This window comes from Heterodontus francisci, chromosome 22 (genome assembly GCF_036365525.1).
Source record: "Heterodontus francisci isolate sHetFra1 chromosome 22, sHetFra1.hap1, whole genome shotgun sequence".
Taxonomy (NCBI): domain Eukaryota; kingdom Metazoa; phylum Chordata; class Chondrichthyes; order Heterodontiformes; family Heterodontidae; genus Heterodontus; species Heterodontus francisci.
In genome coordinates this window covers 33,661,851-33,675,429 of record NC_090392.1, presented here as the reverse complement: position 1 = coordinate 33,675,429, position 13,579 = coordinate 33,661,851, and the positions used below count along the sequence as shown (strand labels likewise).

The following is a 13,579-nucleotide window of genomic DNA, read 5'->3' as shown; positions in this document are numbered from 1 at the left end:
GGGATGTGCGAGGCAAGTTTATTACACAGAGGGTGGTGAGTGCCTGGAACTTGCTGCCAGGGGAGGTGGTGGAAGCAGATACGATAGCGACGTTTAAGAGACATCTTGACAAATACATGAATAGGATGGGAATAGAGGAATATGGGCCCCGGAAGTGCAGAAGGTGTTAATTTAGGCAGGCATCAAGATCGGCGCAGGCTTGGAGGGCCGAATGGCCTGTTCCTGTGCTGTACTGTTCTTTGTTCTATGTCTCCCTCAGCCTCCTCTGTTCCAAGGAAAAGAACCTTGACCTATCCAATCTTTCCTCATAACTAAAATTGTCTAGATCAGGTGACATTCTCATGAATCTCCTCTGTACCCTCTCGAATGCAATCACATCTTTTCTATGGAGCGGTGACTAGAACTGCATACAGTACTCCAGCTGTGGCCTAATCAGTGTTTTATATGGATCCAGCATAACCTCCCTGCAATAATATTCTATGCCTCGGCTAATAAAGTTAAGTATCCCATATGCCTTTTGACCACCTTAACTAACTGATCCCCTGTTGTGTTTCCTTCTATCCTTCAAACACAAACTCACCAATCACTCAAGTAGGACTGGTAAACAATATTGTGAATTCCTTATTCGAAGATTACAGTAGTTTATACATATTTCTGGAGAGCTCTTACTAGTACGTCTTACTTGGTCAACTAACGCATTCCAACTACTGTGTCATGTGACAGACAACATCATATCCTGGCTCTCTCCACAAATTCTATCTCCACAGATGTTGCCAGACCTGCTGAGTATTTCCAGCACTTTTTGCTTTTATTTCCTGGCTGAGGGTATACAGATGATGGACATACCCACTTAAAGACATACTACAACATCCACCTTTTTTCTAAAGTTGAGATTACACACATATAATAACTGGACAGATAATAACAAGGATGTGATAACACTATTTACATTACAGTAAAACTTTCATGCACTGTGAGTTCAGAACTTTATGTGTTTACAAGTCTCTGAAGTGTAAAGGTGGTTTGCTTATATTACCCGATCTCGTCACCATGAAACCTCTTTGAGATTGCTGTCTGTTATTATAGTGGTCTTGATTTGTATGCGTGTTGTTTTCTTGCACAACATTGCATTGGTTGTCTTCACCATGATCTTCCACAGTGCTGTGTTCAGCTCTAACCTTTGATTGTGTTCTATTCATGATAGGACAGCTGGTTGTTGCACAACTGGACATCTCCCTGAGTTGGCATCGATTTCTGTGTAATGTCGCTCCATTTGGTGTTTCCATTTCATACAATTTCGGCTCTCGACAAACTTGAGCTACTTCAGCTAGAAACCAGGTTCACGCTGTTGGATGTAGAACGCCTGAACTTTTTGTCCTGTCGTCAAACTTAGCAATTCTTTATCCACATACTGGTCATGTATATCCTTCATCCTCCCCTGTTTTTCCAGTAACTCATCTCATACAACGGTCAACTTGGATAGGTGGTGGCTTGGAAGAGTTGTTCGAACTTGCCTCCCAAACATGAGCTCAGCAGGTGAGGGTAAACTTACACTCAATGGTGTTGCCCTTAGATGTAGCATTGTGACCTGGAAATCCAGCTTTGTTTCCCAGCATTTAATAATCAAGGACTTAACAATACGAACCACACACTCTGCTAGGCTGTTTGATCGACAATAATGTGATGACGTAAGAACATAAGAAATAGGAGCAGGAGTAGGCTATTCAGCCCTTAAAGCTCGCTCCACCATTTAATGAGATCATGGCTGATCTTCTACTTCAACACCATTTTCCTGCACTATCCCCATAACCCTTGATGTTTTTAATATGTAGAAATCTATCGATCTCAATCTTGAACATACTCAACAGCTGAGTCTCCACAGCCCTCTGGGGCAGACAATTCCAAAGATTCATCATTCTCTGAGAGAAGAAATTCCTCCTCATTTCAGTCCTAATGGCCTGCCCCTTATTCTGAGGTTATGCCCCTGGCTCTGGACTCCTCAACCAGGGGAATCATCCTTCCTGCATCAACCCTGTTGTGCCCTGTAAGAATTTTGTATGTTTGAATGAGATCATCTCTCATTCTTCTAAACTCCAGAGAATAAAGGCCCAGTCTATTTATTCTTTCCTCATAGGCCAATCACTCCATCCCAAGAATTAGTTTGATGAACCTTCTTTGCATTCCCTCTATGGCAAGTATATCTTTCCTTAGGTAAGGGGCCTTAACAGATATCTTTGCAGCATCCTTAAACACGGGTGAGGTCCCGGAGGACTGGAGAATTGCTAATGTTGTCCCCTTGTTTAAGAAGGGTAGCAGGGATAATCCAGGTAAATGTAGACCGGTGAGCCTGACGTCAGTGGTAGGGAAGCTGCTGGAGAAGATACTGAGGGATAGGATCTATTCCCACTTGGAAGAAAATGGGCTTATCAGTGATAGGCAACATGGTTTTGTGCAGGGAAGGTCATGTCTTACCAACTTAATAGAATTCTTTGAGGAAGTGACAAAGTTGATTGATGAGGGAAGGGCTGTAGATGTCATATACATGGATTTCAGTAAGGCGTTTGATAAGGTTCCCCATGGTAGGCTGATGGAGAAAGTGAAGTCGCATGGGGTCCAAGGTGTACTAGCTAGATGGATAAAGAATTGGCTGGGCAACAGGAGACAGAGAGTAGCAGTGGAAGGGAGTTTCTCAAAATGGAGACATGTGACCAGTGGTGTTCCACAGGGATCCGTGCTGGGACCACTGTTGTTTGTGATATGCATAAATGATTTGGAGGAAAGTATAGGTGGTCTGATTAGCAAGTTTGCAGACGACACTAAGATTGGTGGAGTAGCAGATACTGAAGGGGACTGTCAGAGAATACAGCAGAATATAGATAGATTGGAGAGTTGGGCAGAGAAATGGCAGATGGAGTTCAATCAGGGTAAATGTGAGGTGATGCATTTTGGAAGATCCAATTCAAGAGTGAACTATACAGTAAATGAAAAAGTCCTGGGGAAAATTGATATACAGAGAGATTTGGGTGTTCAGGTCCATTGTTCCCTGAAGGTGGCAACGCAGGTAAATAGAGTGGTCAAGAAGGCATGCGGCATGCTTTCCTTCATCGGATGGGGTATTGAGTACAAGAGTTGGCAGGTCATGTTACAGTTGTATAGGACTTTGGTTCGGCCACATTTGGAATACTGCGTGCAGTTCTGGTCGCCACATTACTAAAAGGATGTGGATGCTTTTGGAGAGGGTGCAGAGGAGGTTCACCAGGATGTTGCCTGGTATGGAGGGCTCTAGCTATGAAGAGAGGTTGAGTAGATTAGGATTATTTTCATTAGAAAGGCGGAGGTTGAGGGGGGACCTGATTGAGGTGTACAAAATCATGAGAGGTATAGACAGGGTGGATAGCAAGAAGCTTTTTCCCAGAGTGGGGGATTCAAATACTAGGGGTCACGAGTTCAAAGTGAGAGGGGAAAAGTTTAGGGGGGATATGCGTGTAAAGTTCTTTAAGCAGAGGGTGGTGGGTGCCTGGAACGTGTTGCCAGCGGAGGTGGTAGATGCGAACACGATAGCGTCTTTTAAGATGTATCTAGACAGATACATGAATGGGCAGGAAGTAAAGAGATACAGACCCTTAGAAAATAGGCGACATGTTTAGGTAGAGGATCTGGATCGGCGCAGGCTTGGAGGGCCGAAGGGCCTGCTCCTGTGCTGTAGTTTTCTTTGTTCTTTGTTAAAACTGCACACAGATACTTCAGGTGCAGTCTCACCAAGGCTCTATATAATTGCAGTAAGACATCTTTACTCCTCTACTCAAATCCTCTTGTAATAAAGGCTAACATATCATTTTCTTTCTTAATTCCTTGCTGTACCTTCATGTTAGCTTTCAGTGACTCATGAACAAGGACATCCAAGCCCCTTTGCAGTTCAACACTTTCCAACCTCTCACCATTTAAGAAATAGCCTGTAATTCTGTTTTTCCTATCAAAGTGGGAACTTCACATTTCTCCACATTGTATTCCATCTGGCAAATTTTTGCTCACTCGCTTTGCCTCTCCAAATCTCCTTGGAGCATTGCTGCATCCTCGTCACAACTCACACTTCCACCTAGTTTTGTGTCATCTGCAAACTTGGCCATTTCTGCCACCTCCAGCGTGATGCCACCACCAAATGCATCTTCCCCTCCCCTCCCCTGTCAGCATGCTGCAGGGATCATTCCCTCCTCGACACCCTGGTCCACTCCTCCATTACCCCGACACCTCATCCCTTTCCCACAGCACCTTCCCATGCATTCGTAGGAGGTGCAATACCTGCCCTTTTACTTCCTCTCTCCTCACCATCCAAGGCCCCCAACACCCCTTTCAGGTGAAGCAATGATTTACTTGTAGTCCCTTCAACTTAGTCTACTGTATTCGCTGCTCACAATGCAGTCGCCTCTACACTGGGGAGACCAAACACTGACTGGGTGACCGCTTTGCTGAATACCTCCGCTCAGTCCGAAAGCATGACCCCGAGCTTCCGGTTGCTTGCTATTTCAACACTTCCCCCTGCTCTCAGGCCAACATTTCTGTCTTTGGCCTGCTCCAGTGTTCCAGTGAACATCAACGCAAGCTCGAGCAGCAGCACCTGATCTTTCGATTAGGCGCTCTACAGCGTTGCGGACTGAACATTGATTTCAATAACTTCACAGCATGACTGGCCTTTTTAAATTTACTTTTAACCATGTGCCTGTTTTCCATAGTCAGAGCTGCCCATTATTCCGCTATTAACACTCTCTCTGGACTAAGGCTTTGTCTTTCACCACAAGCATTAACACACGCTTTGCCTTTGTCCCAGGACAGCTTTGTTATTTAATCTCTCCTGCCCTATCAAACACCTTCCGCTTTGTTCTCTCCCCAACCCCTCCCCTTCACTTGCTTAAAACCTAATTCTTTTCTAACTTTTGCCAGTTCTGGTGAAAGGTCACAGACCTGAAACATTAACTCTGCTTCTCTCTCCAGAGATGCTGCCAGACCTGCTGAGTATTTCCAGCACTTTTTGTTTTTGTTGGAAATATTACATTTGGTCCCCACATCCAAATAATTGATATAGATTGTGAACAGCTGGGGCCCAAGCACTGATCCTTGCGGGACCCCACTTTGCACACGTCTCGAAATAGGTCTGTCGCAATTCTGGTTTACGGGTGTGATGGAATCTCGTGAGGTATCAGTGACTCTTTGTGCTGGCTCGGCTGGTGTGCCTGACATGCTTCTCACATACTTCTCTATATCACTGCTGATCCCTGGCCAGTTTTCCCTTGACAGACATCTCGTGTGCCCATGTGAGTCTGGTATCTGATTGGAGTGACGCAGCTAATAGAACCTGTCTACCTTTGAATATCACGCATCTGGATATTCCTAATTCATTTCAGTAGGCCCAAAATGATCTTAAGGTTTCCAGGACTTCTTGTATTACATCAGACCAAGCTTCAATTATGGGTTTCCATAGTGTCTGGAATACTGGGTCTTTGAATGTCTCTTCTTGCAATTGTTGATGTTTGTGTTGTCCAAAATGCATCAAATTGCTTGCAAGACATCTTTGACTTCTGTAGCTGGTGAATCAACTTGCAGATCCAATGAAACATCCTCATTCTTTGTTGGATTTTGCAACCTGCTCAAGGTGTCTGAAGTAACCATCAAGTTGCCTAGCTTGTAGAAAACATTGCCATTGTCTCCTTGAATTCTGATCAACAATCATTGTTGCCTAGGCAATGAACTCATCAATGGTTTTCACCATATCATTTCAAGGGGTTTGTGGTCTGTTTCGACAATGAATCTCATTCCAAACAGTTATTTACGGAATCGTGTTATACCAAATACTGGGCTGAATTTTACCGGCCCCTTGATGCCGCCGGTCATGGCGCGGGGCTGGGAAAACGTTGTTGGGAGAGGCCCGCCTCAACCTGCGATGTCGAGAAGGGCCCGCTGCATATTACCGGCGGTGGGGAGACCTCGGTGTGGCCCCTACGCCGCCTGGTGGCGGGCCCTTAATCTGCATATTTAAATTGACATCAATTACATTCAAATGAACTTACCTGTCGCTCTGTGTCCATTTTACAGCCTCCGTTCGGCCTTCGCGTACCTTCAGAACTCCGCACGGAGTTCCGAGGCGAGAACCTGGCGCAGAGGGGGGAGTAATAAAAATTTCAGGGTGGGACGGGTGGAGGAGCAGGGAAATCAATTTTTATTGGATGTGGGGATGGTGGGAAGGGGATATAGGCCAGATGTTATAAGTTTAGGGGGTAAAGTTCTTGTAGGGAAAAAGGAATGTGTTGGTCATTTCTGGCATTGAAATGACCATTGGGGGGTTGGGGAAGGGCGATCCACATATTTTTTATTGTTTAATAAAATTTTAATGCTGCTGTCCATTTAAAAATTTAAAGTAATTGTAAGGGCTTAAAGCCCTTTAAAAATGGCGCTGGACGCCGTTGCTGGGGACACGTAGGCCGCCCCCACATGTCATCGGGGCGGCTGCTCCACCCGCGCTATTTAAATGAGCCCCCACACTAAATATCGCGGGGGCTCCTCAGTGGCCGCTGAATGTGGGCACCCTGCTGAGTTCAAAGGGCGCGGTGCCCGAATAAAATTCAGCCCCGGAGGACGAGAAACTTGCATCATCCTTAAGGAAAGGATTGGCCCATACAGGGATCAAACCTGGAACTTTGGCATTATTAACACCACACTCTAACCGTCTGAACTAACCAGCTATTGCACTTTAAGTGTGGTTGTCAAACCTAATCTACCTTTGCCTTCCAGCTTTATATGTTCGAAATATCCTGAAAACGCATGAAATGTATTCCTTGATGAAGTAACGGGGAAAGTTGGAGGATAGCGGTAGTGTGGTTGACGTTGTGGATATGAACTTTCAAAAGGCAGCTGGTGAAGTATCACATAATGGACTTGTTAGAAAAATTAAAGTGGATGGAAGTAAAGGACCAGTGGCAGTGTGGATACGTAATTGCTGAGGGACATAAAACAGAGAGTTGCCTTTGCTGTATCCAGAGCTTTTAGCCGTTTCTTGATATCACGTGGAGTGAATACATTTTTCTGAAGTCTGGCATTTGAGATGTTGGGGTGCTCAGAAGGAGGACAAGATGGATCATCCACTCTGCACTTCAGGCTGAAGATCGTTGCAAATGCTTCATCCTGGTCTTCCAGACTGAGCTGCTGGGCTCCACCCATCATTGAGAATGGGGATGTTCATGGAGCCTCACCCACTGGTTAGTTATTTATTAGCTGACATTTAATGGCAAATGTGAATTATTTTTCATACTTAATTGAACAAGTTTTGAAAGTGTTTCAACCCGCTTTCGAAATGGGGACCTTTCGTGGGTGAGGCAAATGTGACAACCACTACACTACAGAAACGTTGTACTGTGAAAGCTCAAAGGAGCCAGCCGAGAATGTTAAACTGTGCAGTCATGCTGCACTTCAGGAGTTTGATTTTCAGAAATAGAATTCCGGTGTTATATTTTAGAAGCTCTAGAGAAATTGATCCAGCAACGGAATCATAGAAATTTAGCACAGAAGGAGGCCATTCAGCCCATCGTTCCTATACCAGCTTTGTCAAAGACCTGTCCAAGTAGTCCCACTTCCCTAATCTTTGTCCGTAGCCCTGCAATTTTTCCCTTTCAAGCAATTATCCAAATCCCTTTTCAGAACCATTATTTAAGAAAAATAATATTGAAAGAGGTGCAGGAGCTTCTGCAGTGTCGATGCACAGTGTGTGATCATTGACAAAGATTACCTGACTCAATGACACCAAGAGTTGGACTCGGGATTCTTGGATTTGTTCTTTTTTAATATTTATACCTCTAATGCATTCACATTTGAGTATTTTTAATGTTTCTTCTGATCAAATAAGTAGTTATTTTGCTGAGCCGCTACATACAATTTGTTACAGAGGCAGTTATGTAAAGGAGGTGCAGTTTTGCAACAGCCATATAATGTCCTGGTTAGAGCACTCCTCGAGGACTGTGGATAGTTCTGGGCACGCCACTTTTTCAATTGTCCTTGAAAACAGGGCAGTGCCCATCCAACAGAATGTTTGAGGGTTTGAATGATTAGATTATGAGGTCGTGTCCCTTATTACAGAGAGACTACTATTGGTTTCCACTTGGTGTTTCAGCTTGTTCTGAATTTCAAGGTGGAGAAGCAAGTTGACCAAGGGTGCAATGCATTCCGTTCAATCATCAATAACATTAGGAATGGGAACATAGGAGCAGGAGTAGGCCAATCAGCCCATTGAGCCTGCCCCGCCATTCAATATGATCATAGCTGATCATCCACTTCAATGCTTTTTTCCCACACTATCCTCATATCCCCTTATGTCATTTGTATTTAGAAATCTTTCAATCTCTGCTTTAAACATATTCAATGACTGAGCTTCCACAGTCCTCTGGGGTAGAGAATTCCAAAGATTCACAACCCTCTGAGTAAAGAAGTTTCTCCTCATCTCTGTCCTAAGTGGCTACCCCCTTATTTTGAAACTGTGTCCCCTGGTTCTAGACTCACCAACCAGGAGAGACTCTCCAATCTTAGCTGCATCTACCCTGTCTATCCTTTTAAGTATTTTGTAGGTTTCAATGAGATCACCTCTCATTCTTCGAAACTCTAGAGAATACAGGCCCAGTTTCCCCAATCCATCTTCATAGGACAGTCCCGCCATCCCAAGAACAAGTCTGGTGAATCTTCGTTGCACTCCCTCTATGGCAATAATATCCTTCCTAAGGTAAGGGGACCAAAACTGCACACAATATTCCAAGTGCAGTCTAACCAAGGTTCTATACAATTGAAGCAAGACGTCACTACTCCTGTACTCAAATCCTGTACTCAAATCCTCTTGCGATAAAGCCGAACATACCATTAGCCTTCTTAATTGCTTGCTGCACATGCGTGTTAGCTTTCAGTGACTTATTGACAAGGAGACCCAGATTTCTTTGTACACTTTCTAATCTCTTACCATTTAAGAAATATTCTGCACATCTATTCCCCCTACCAAAGTGGATAACCTCACAGTATATTCCATCTGCCATGTTCTTGCCCACTTATTAACTCTGTCCAAATCCCCTTGAAGCCGCTTTGCATCTTCCTCACAACACACATTCCCACCTAGTTTTGTGTCATCCGCGAACTTGGAAATACTACATTTGGTCCCCACATCCAAATCATTGATATATATTGTGAACAGCTGGGGCCCAAGCACTAATCCCTGCGGTGTCCCACTAGTCACTAGCCTGCCAACGCGAGAATGACCCATTTATTCCTACTCTCTGCTTTCTGCATGTTAACCAATCCTTTCTTCCTGTCTTCCTGTTTCTGTTAACCATTCCCTTCTTCCAGTTCTTAGCTGCACCTCCTTCCAAATGTCGCAATCCATTTCACTCAGGATTTGTTCCAGGATTCAATATTAATATATTAATATTTGTGCCCTCACTTGAAATGAGATTCTCCTCAACACCCAACACAAACTGAATTGCAAACCTGATGGGCAAACAAAAGGAAAACAAGTCAGTATGTAACACAAGTCCCATGGTGCTCATTTTCAGATGCACAACAGTCAGCTCTTAAATCAAATGAAAGAATTTTACAGTGAAAGGATTTGGAAAGTAGGTGTTAATGGTATTTGAGTCTTTCTTTTTTCTATTTTTGCAGCATACTGGCACCTAAATCCTGTTCATGTCTCTTCTTCCTCTACTTAATATGAAAGGAGCAGTTTGACATTGACCAGACCTGCACTGCATCTCAGGTTTCATTGTCTCGTTGTTAGTTTTTCCTTTTACTTTACTGTGAAGAACGATACAAAGTGATTATTCAGCATGTCTGTCATTTCATTAGCTTCAATTACAATATCAGCTATGTCCGTCCTTAAGGGACCCAAATTACTCTGAGCCACTCTGTGAGACGGTGAATTCTTATGTTAATCTGCATCAGTAAACCCATGAATTTCTGTTACTGACTGAACAAAATGCTAATATGTCTGTGAGTCCCCAATCTGACACACTCCTCCTTTTACCTCCTTTTTGCTATTTAGATGCTTATAAAAGATCTTTAGATTTGAAATCGTGCATAATTTCTCATTGTCTACGATAAGTTAATGTCGTTAAATAGATACAGTTCAAGAAGAAACATAACAGGCTGATGATAACAGTGACTGTTCTGACACTGTGAGCTATAGTTAAATATTGGCTCATTTAAAATTTCATTCAGCAGTTTCAGTTCCAAAACTCCTGATAGAACTGACAAGAAAATTTCTCGCTGAACTTACTCAATGTCATAACTTCAAAGAGAAAGATATAGCCAAAAAAGTGCTCTTCACTATAATAGGTTGTATTTTCTGCTCATTTAGCAAGGCAGTCCCGTTAGCTTTGACAGTTCATACAGCAGCGAGGAAGTTTCACTCCCTGAGTGGGAATCAAACCCGTCCTGAGGTACTGACTGGTGAACCCAAACCACCAGGGTATTCACTACATCTCAGTGCAAGTTAGCAACAGGCAAGTTTCATTTACAAGATGGCTGTTTAGTTAGAACACAAAAAACCTGCTCAGCCAGTCACAGCACCGAGTGTGGCCGGCATGAATAGGAAATGGACAGTGAGGTTCAACTGGAACACAAGCTGTGGCTCCCTAAAACTCTCCACCTCTCTTTCCTCCTTAAAACCTGTCTCTTAGACCAAGCTTTTGGTCATTTGCCCGAATATCTCATTATGTGGCTCAGTCTCATATTTTGTCCAATAACACTTCTGCGAGGGATCTTGTGATTTTACAAAGTTATTGTTGTTGTTAGGAGGATAGGAGTAGGCTATTCAGACCATGGAGATAGTTCCACCATTCAATTAGATCATGGCTGATTTGTATGGCAACTCCATCAACCGCCTTGGGTTCTTTACCTTCGCTTTCCTATTGGCCTCCTTCTGTGCTGCAACAATTCTGTGATTCTGTGATTCCAAATAAAATGTGTACAGCCTGAAATGTTGCTCCACTAAAATCATAATTGTTTTGAAATATAACGGACTGAATAAGGAATTATGGTAATTATGGGTGATCTTTGACCTCAACTCCACCTTTCAACGCTGTCCACATATCACTGGATTCCCTCAAGAGTCCAAAGATCTATCCCTCTCAGCCTTTAATATATAAATCACTAGACCCAGAGGGAGGATTTTTATTCCAGACAGCATTCGAGGAGAGGGATACAAAGAGCAAAAGAGACAGAGAGAGGAGACAGAGACCGATATACAGAGACAAAGAGAGTGAGAGTGACAGAGACAGATGTACAGAGATAAAGGGAATGACAGAGAGTGGAGTAGACACTGAAAGCAACAGATACACTTCACAATTTCATATCTTTCTTCAGTGAGACTGACAGAAAGTAAGAAAAGAAAGACTTACATTTAAACAGCGCCTTTCACGACCTCAGAACCTCGCAAAGAGCTTTACAGCCAGTGAAGTACGGTCACTGCTGGAATCTAATGACAGAGAGACAGCGAGTTCAACAAAAATGCGGATTCAGCAGATTCCAAAATATGAACGTAATAATTCCATCTCAATATGGAATCATTCTTTCCTATATCTATGACTATTGAATATCTCATTATTATTATTATTGAATATCTCATTGTTTGATGCAGGTTCAGCAGATGGAAGCCTGCAGATGGGAAGTGGATTAAGAAAAAGGATAGTGAAGAAAATAATAAGGAAGAATAAGAGCAAGAAATAACAATGGGATCGGATGAATGCCGGAACAGTGGAAACAAAACTGGGAGACAGGAAACACCAGTTACTAAGATTGTTGGAAGAAACTTGATTGGGAGACAAACAGCTGCAAGATATTTGACTAAGATACATTCCTGTGATGTAACAAACATGAAATACACAAACAATTCCTGTTTATGTTAAACAAAAAGTACTGGAAATACTCAGCAGGACTAGCAGCATCTGTGCGGACAGAAGCTTCTCTCTCCACAGATGCTGCCAGACCTGCTGAGTATTTCCAGCACTTTTTGTTTTTGTTTCAGATTTCCAGCATCTGCAGTATTTTTCTTTTATTCCCATTTATATTTATATCCCTAGTGATCTACAAAAGCAGGAATCATACTGAGCCAGTGGATTGGATACAGCTCCTTGAAGGAAAATCAGTGGCAAACCAGTGGGAGGCATTCAAAAGCGAGCTTCTGCAGGCACAGTGTAGGCTTGTTCCCACAAAGATAAAGGGTGGTGCAGCCAAATATAGAGCCCCCTGGTTATGTAGAAGTGTACAGGGTAAGTTAAAGCATAAAAAGATCACAAAAAACTTAATACTTCTGAAAGCCTAAAAAAGGAAATTAGAAAATCAAAGAGAGGACATGAAAAATTATAGGCAGGTAAGATCAAGGAAAACCCAAAGATGTTTTATCAGTTGTCATGCAGACCCCCCACCTGCCAAGAATGAGGCACACATTATTTCGCCACATGAACATTAAAACTTAAAATTGCTGCAGGGAAGAAGGCCCATCACAAGGAATTGCCAGGCCCCTCGCCGGAAAGACCTTTTTTGCAGACAGTGTTGGAACAAAGGACCCAGTCCCTGCTTCCCCATTACACAGAAGACCTGGTCAGACCAGTTTAATCACATGACTAAATGGCAGTTGGAGTTTTTTGAATTTGAACTTGTCACAGAGTTAAAAAACTCAGAAAGCTGTTTGCTCCTGGACTGAAAAGACCTCTCTCCTGTCTGCTCTCATTGCGCTCTCACCAGCTTCGGAAACCATTGAAGACATATGAACCCCAAGAGAAAAAAATCTCCTACAGTGAACAAGGTTTAAGAAGAATACTGGGCCCCAATGAAAAGTAGGACTACTTACAAAAGGACTACAGTGAGCACGAAGCACAGTAACCACAAACTCTTCTGATATTGCCTCAAACCTCTCTACTTTATTTTTTCTTCTGCTCCTTTCTGTCTCTATTTGCATGTGCTTATTGCATATGCATGCTAGTGTGGGGCGTGGTGTGTACCTGTGGGCATTAACTGAATTAGAGTTTAAGTTTAAGGTTTAATAAAATTAACTTTTCTTCTTTAAACCTAAGAAAGACTCTTTATGCTCATTTCTTTCCCTAATAATTGGAAAGTGGTGAACAAGGATTCACCAAGGGGAAGCTCAAAACACAGTGTGTTTAAAATTAAACCCTGTCATAAGAAGACCAGGTGAAGACTGAAAGAGACCCCTAGACACCTTTATCATCTGGTCGTAACACAGTACATTAAGAGCAAGAGGATAACTAAGGAAAGGGTAGAGCCTATCAGAGATGTACAAGGGAACTTACGCATGGATGCAGAAGATATGGGCAGGGTTCTTAATGAGTTTTTTGTCTCTGTCTTCACAAAGGAGAGGGATGATACAAACATTGTAGTAAAAGAGGAGGAGTGTGAAATATTAGATACGATAAGCAAAATGAGAGAGGGAATACTCGAGGGTCTGAGATCCTTGAAAGTGGATAAATCACCAGGGCCAGATGGATTGCATCCTAGATTGTTAAAGGAAGCCAGGGAAGAAATAGCGGATGTGCTGAGGATC

At 43.0% G+C, this 13,579-nt stretch overlaps 1 long non-coding RNA gene across 1 annotated transcript; it reads left to right on the top strand.

Annotated features, from left to right (window-relative positions):
* Positions 1-1,262: 1,262 nt before the first annotated feature.
* Positions 1,263-13,021, top strand: LOC137381302 (uncharacterized). Its single transcript, XR_010977140.1, has 3 exons — positions 1,263-1,536; positions 6,784-7,247; positions 11,657-13,021. It is a non-coding gene; the product is annotated as an uncharacterized lncRNA (long non-coding RNA).
* Positions 13,022-13,579: the final 558 nt, after the last annotated feature.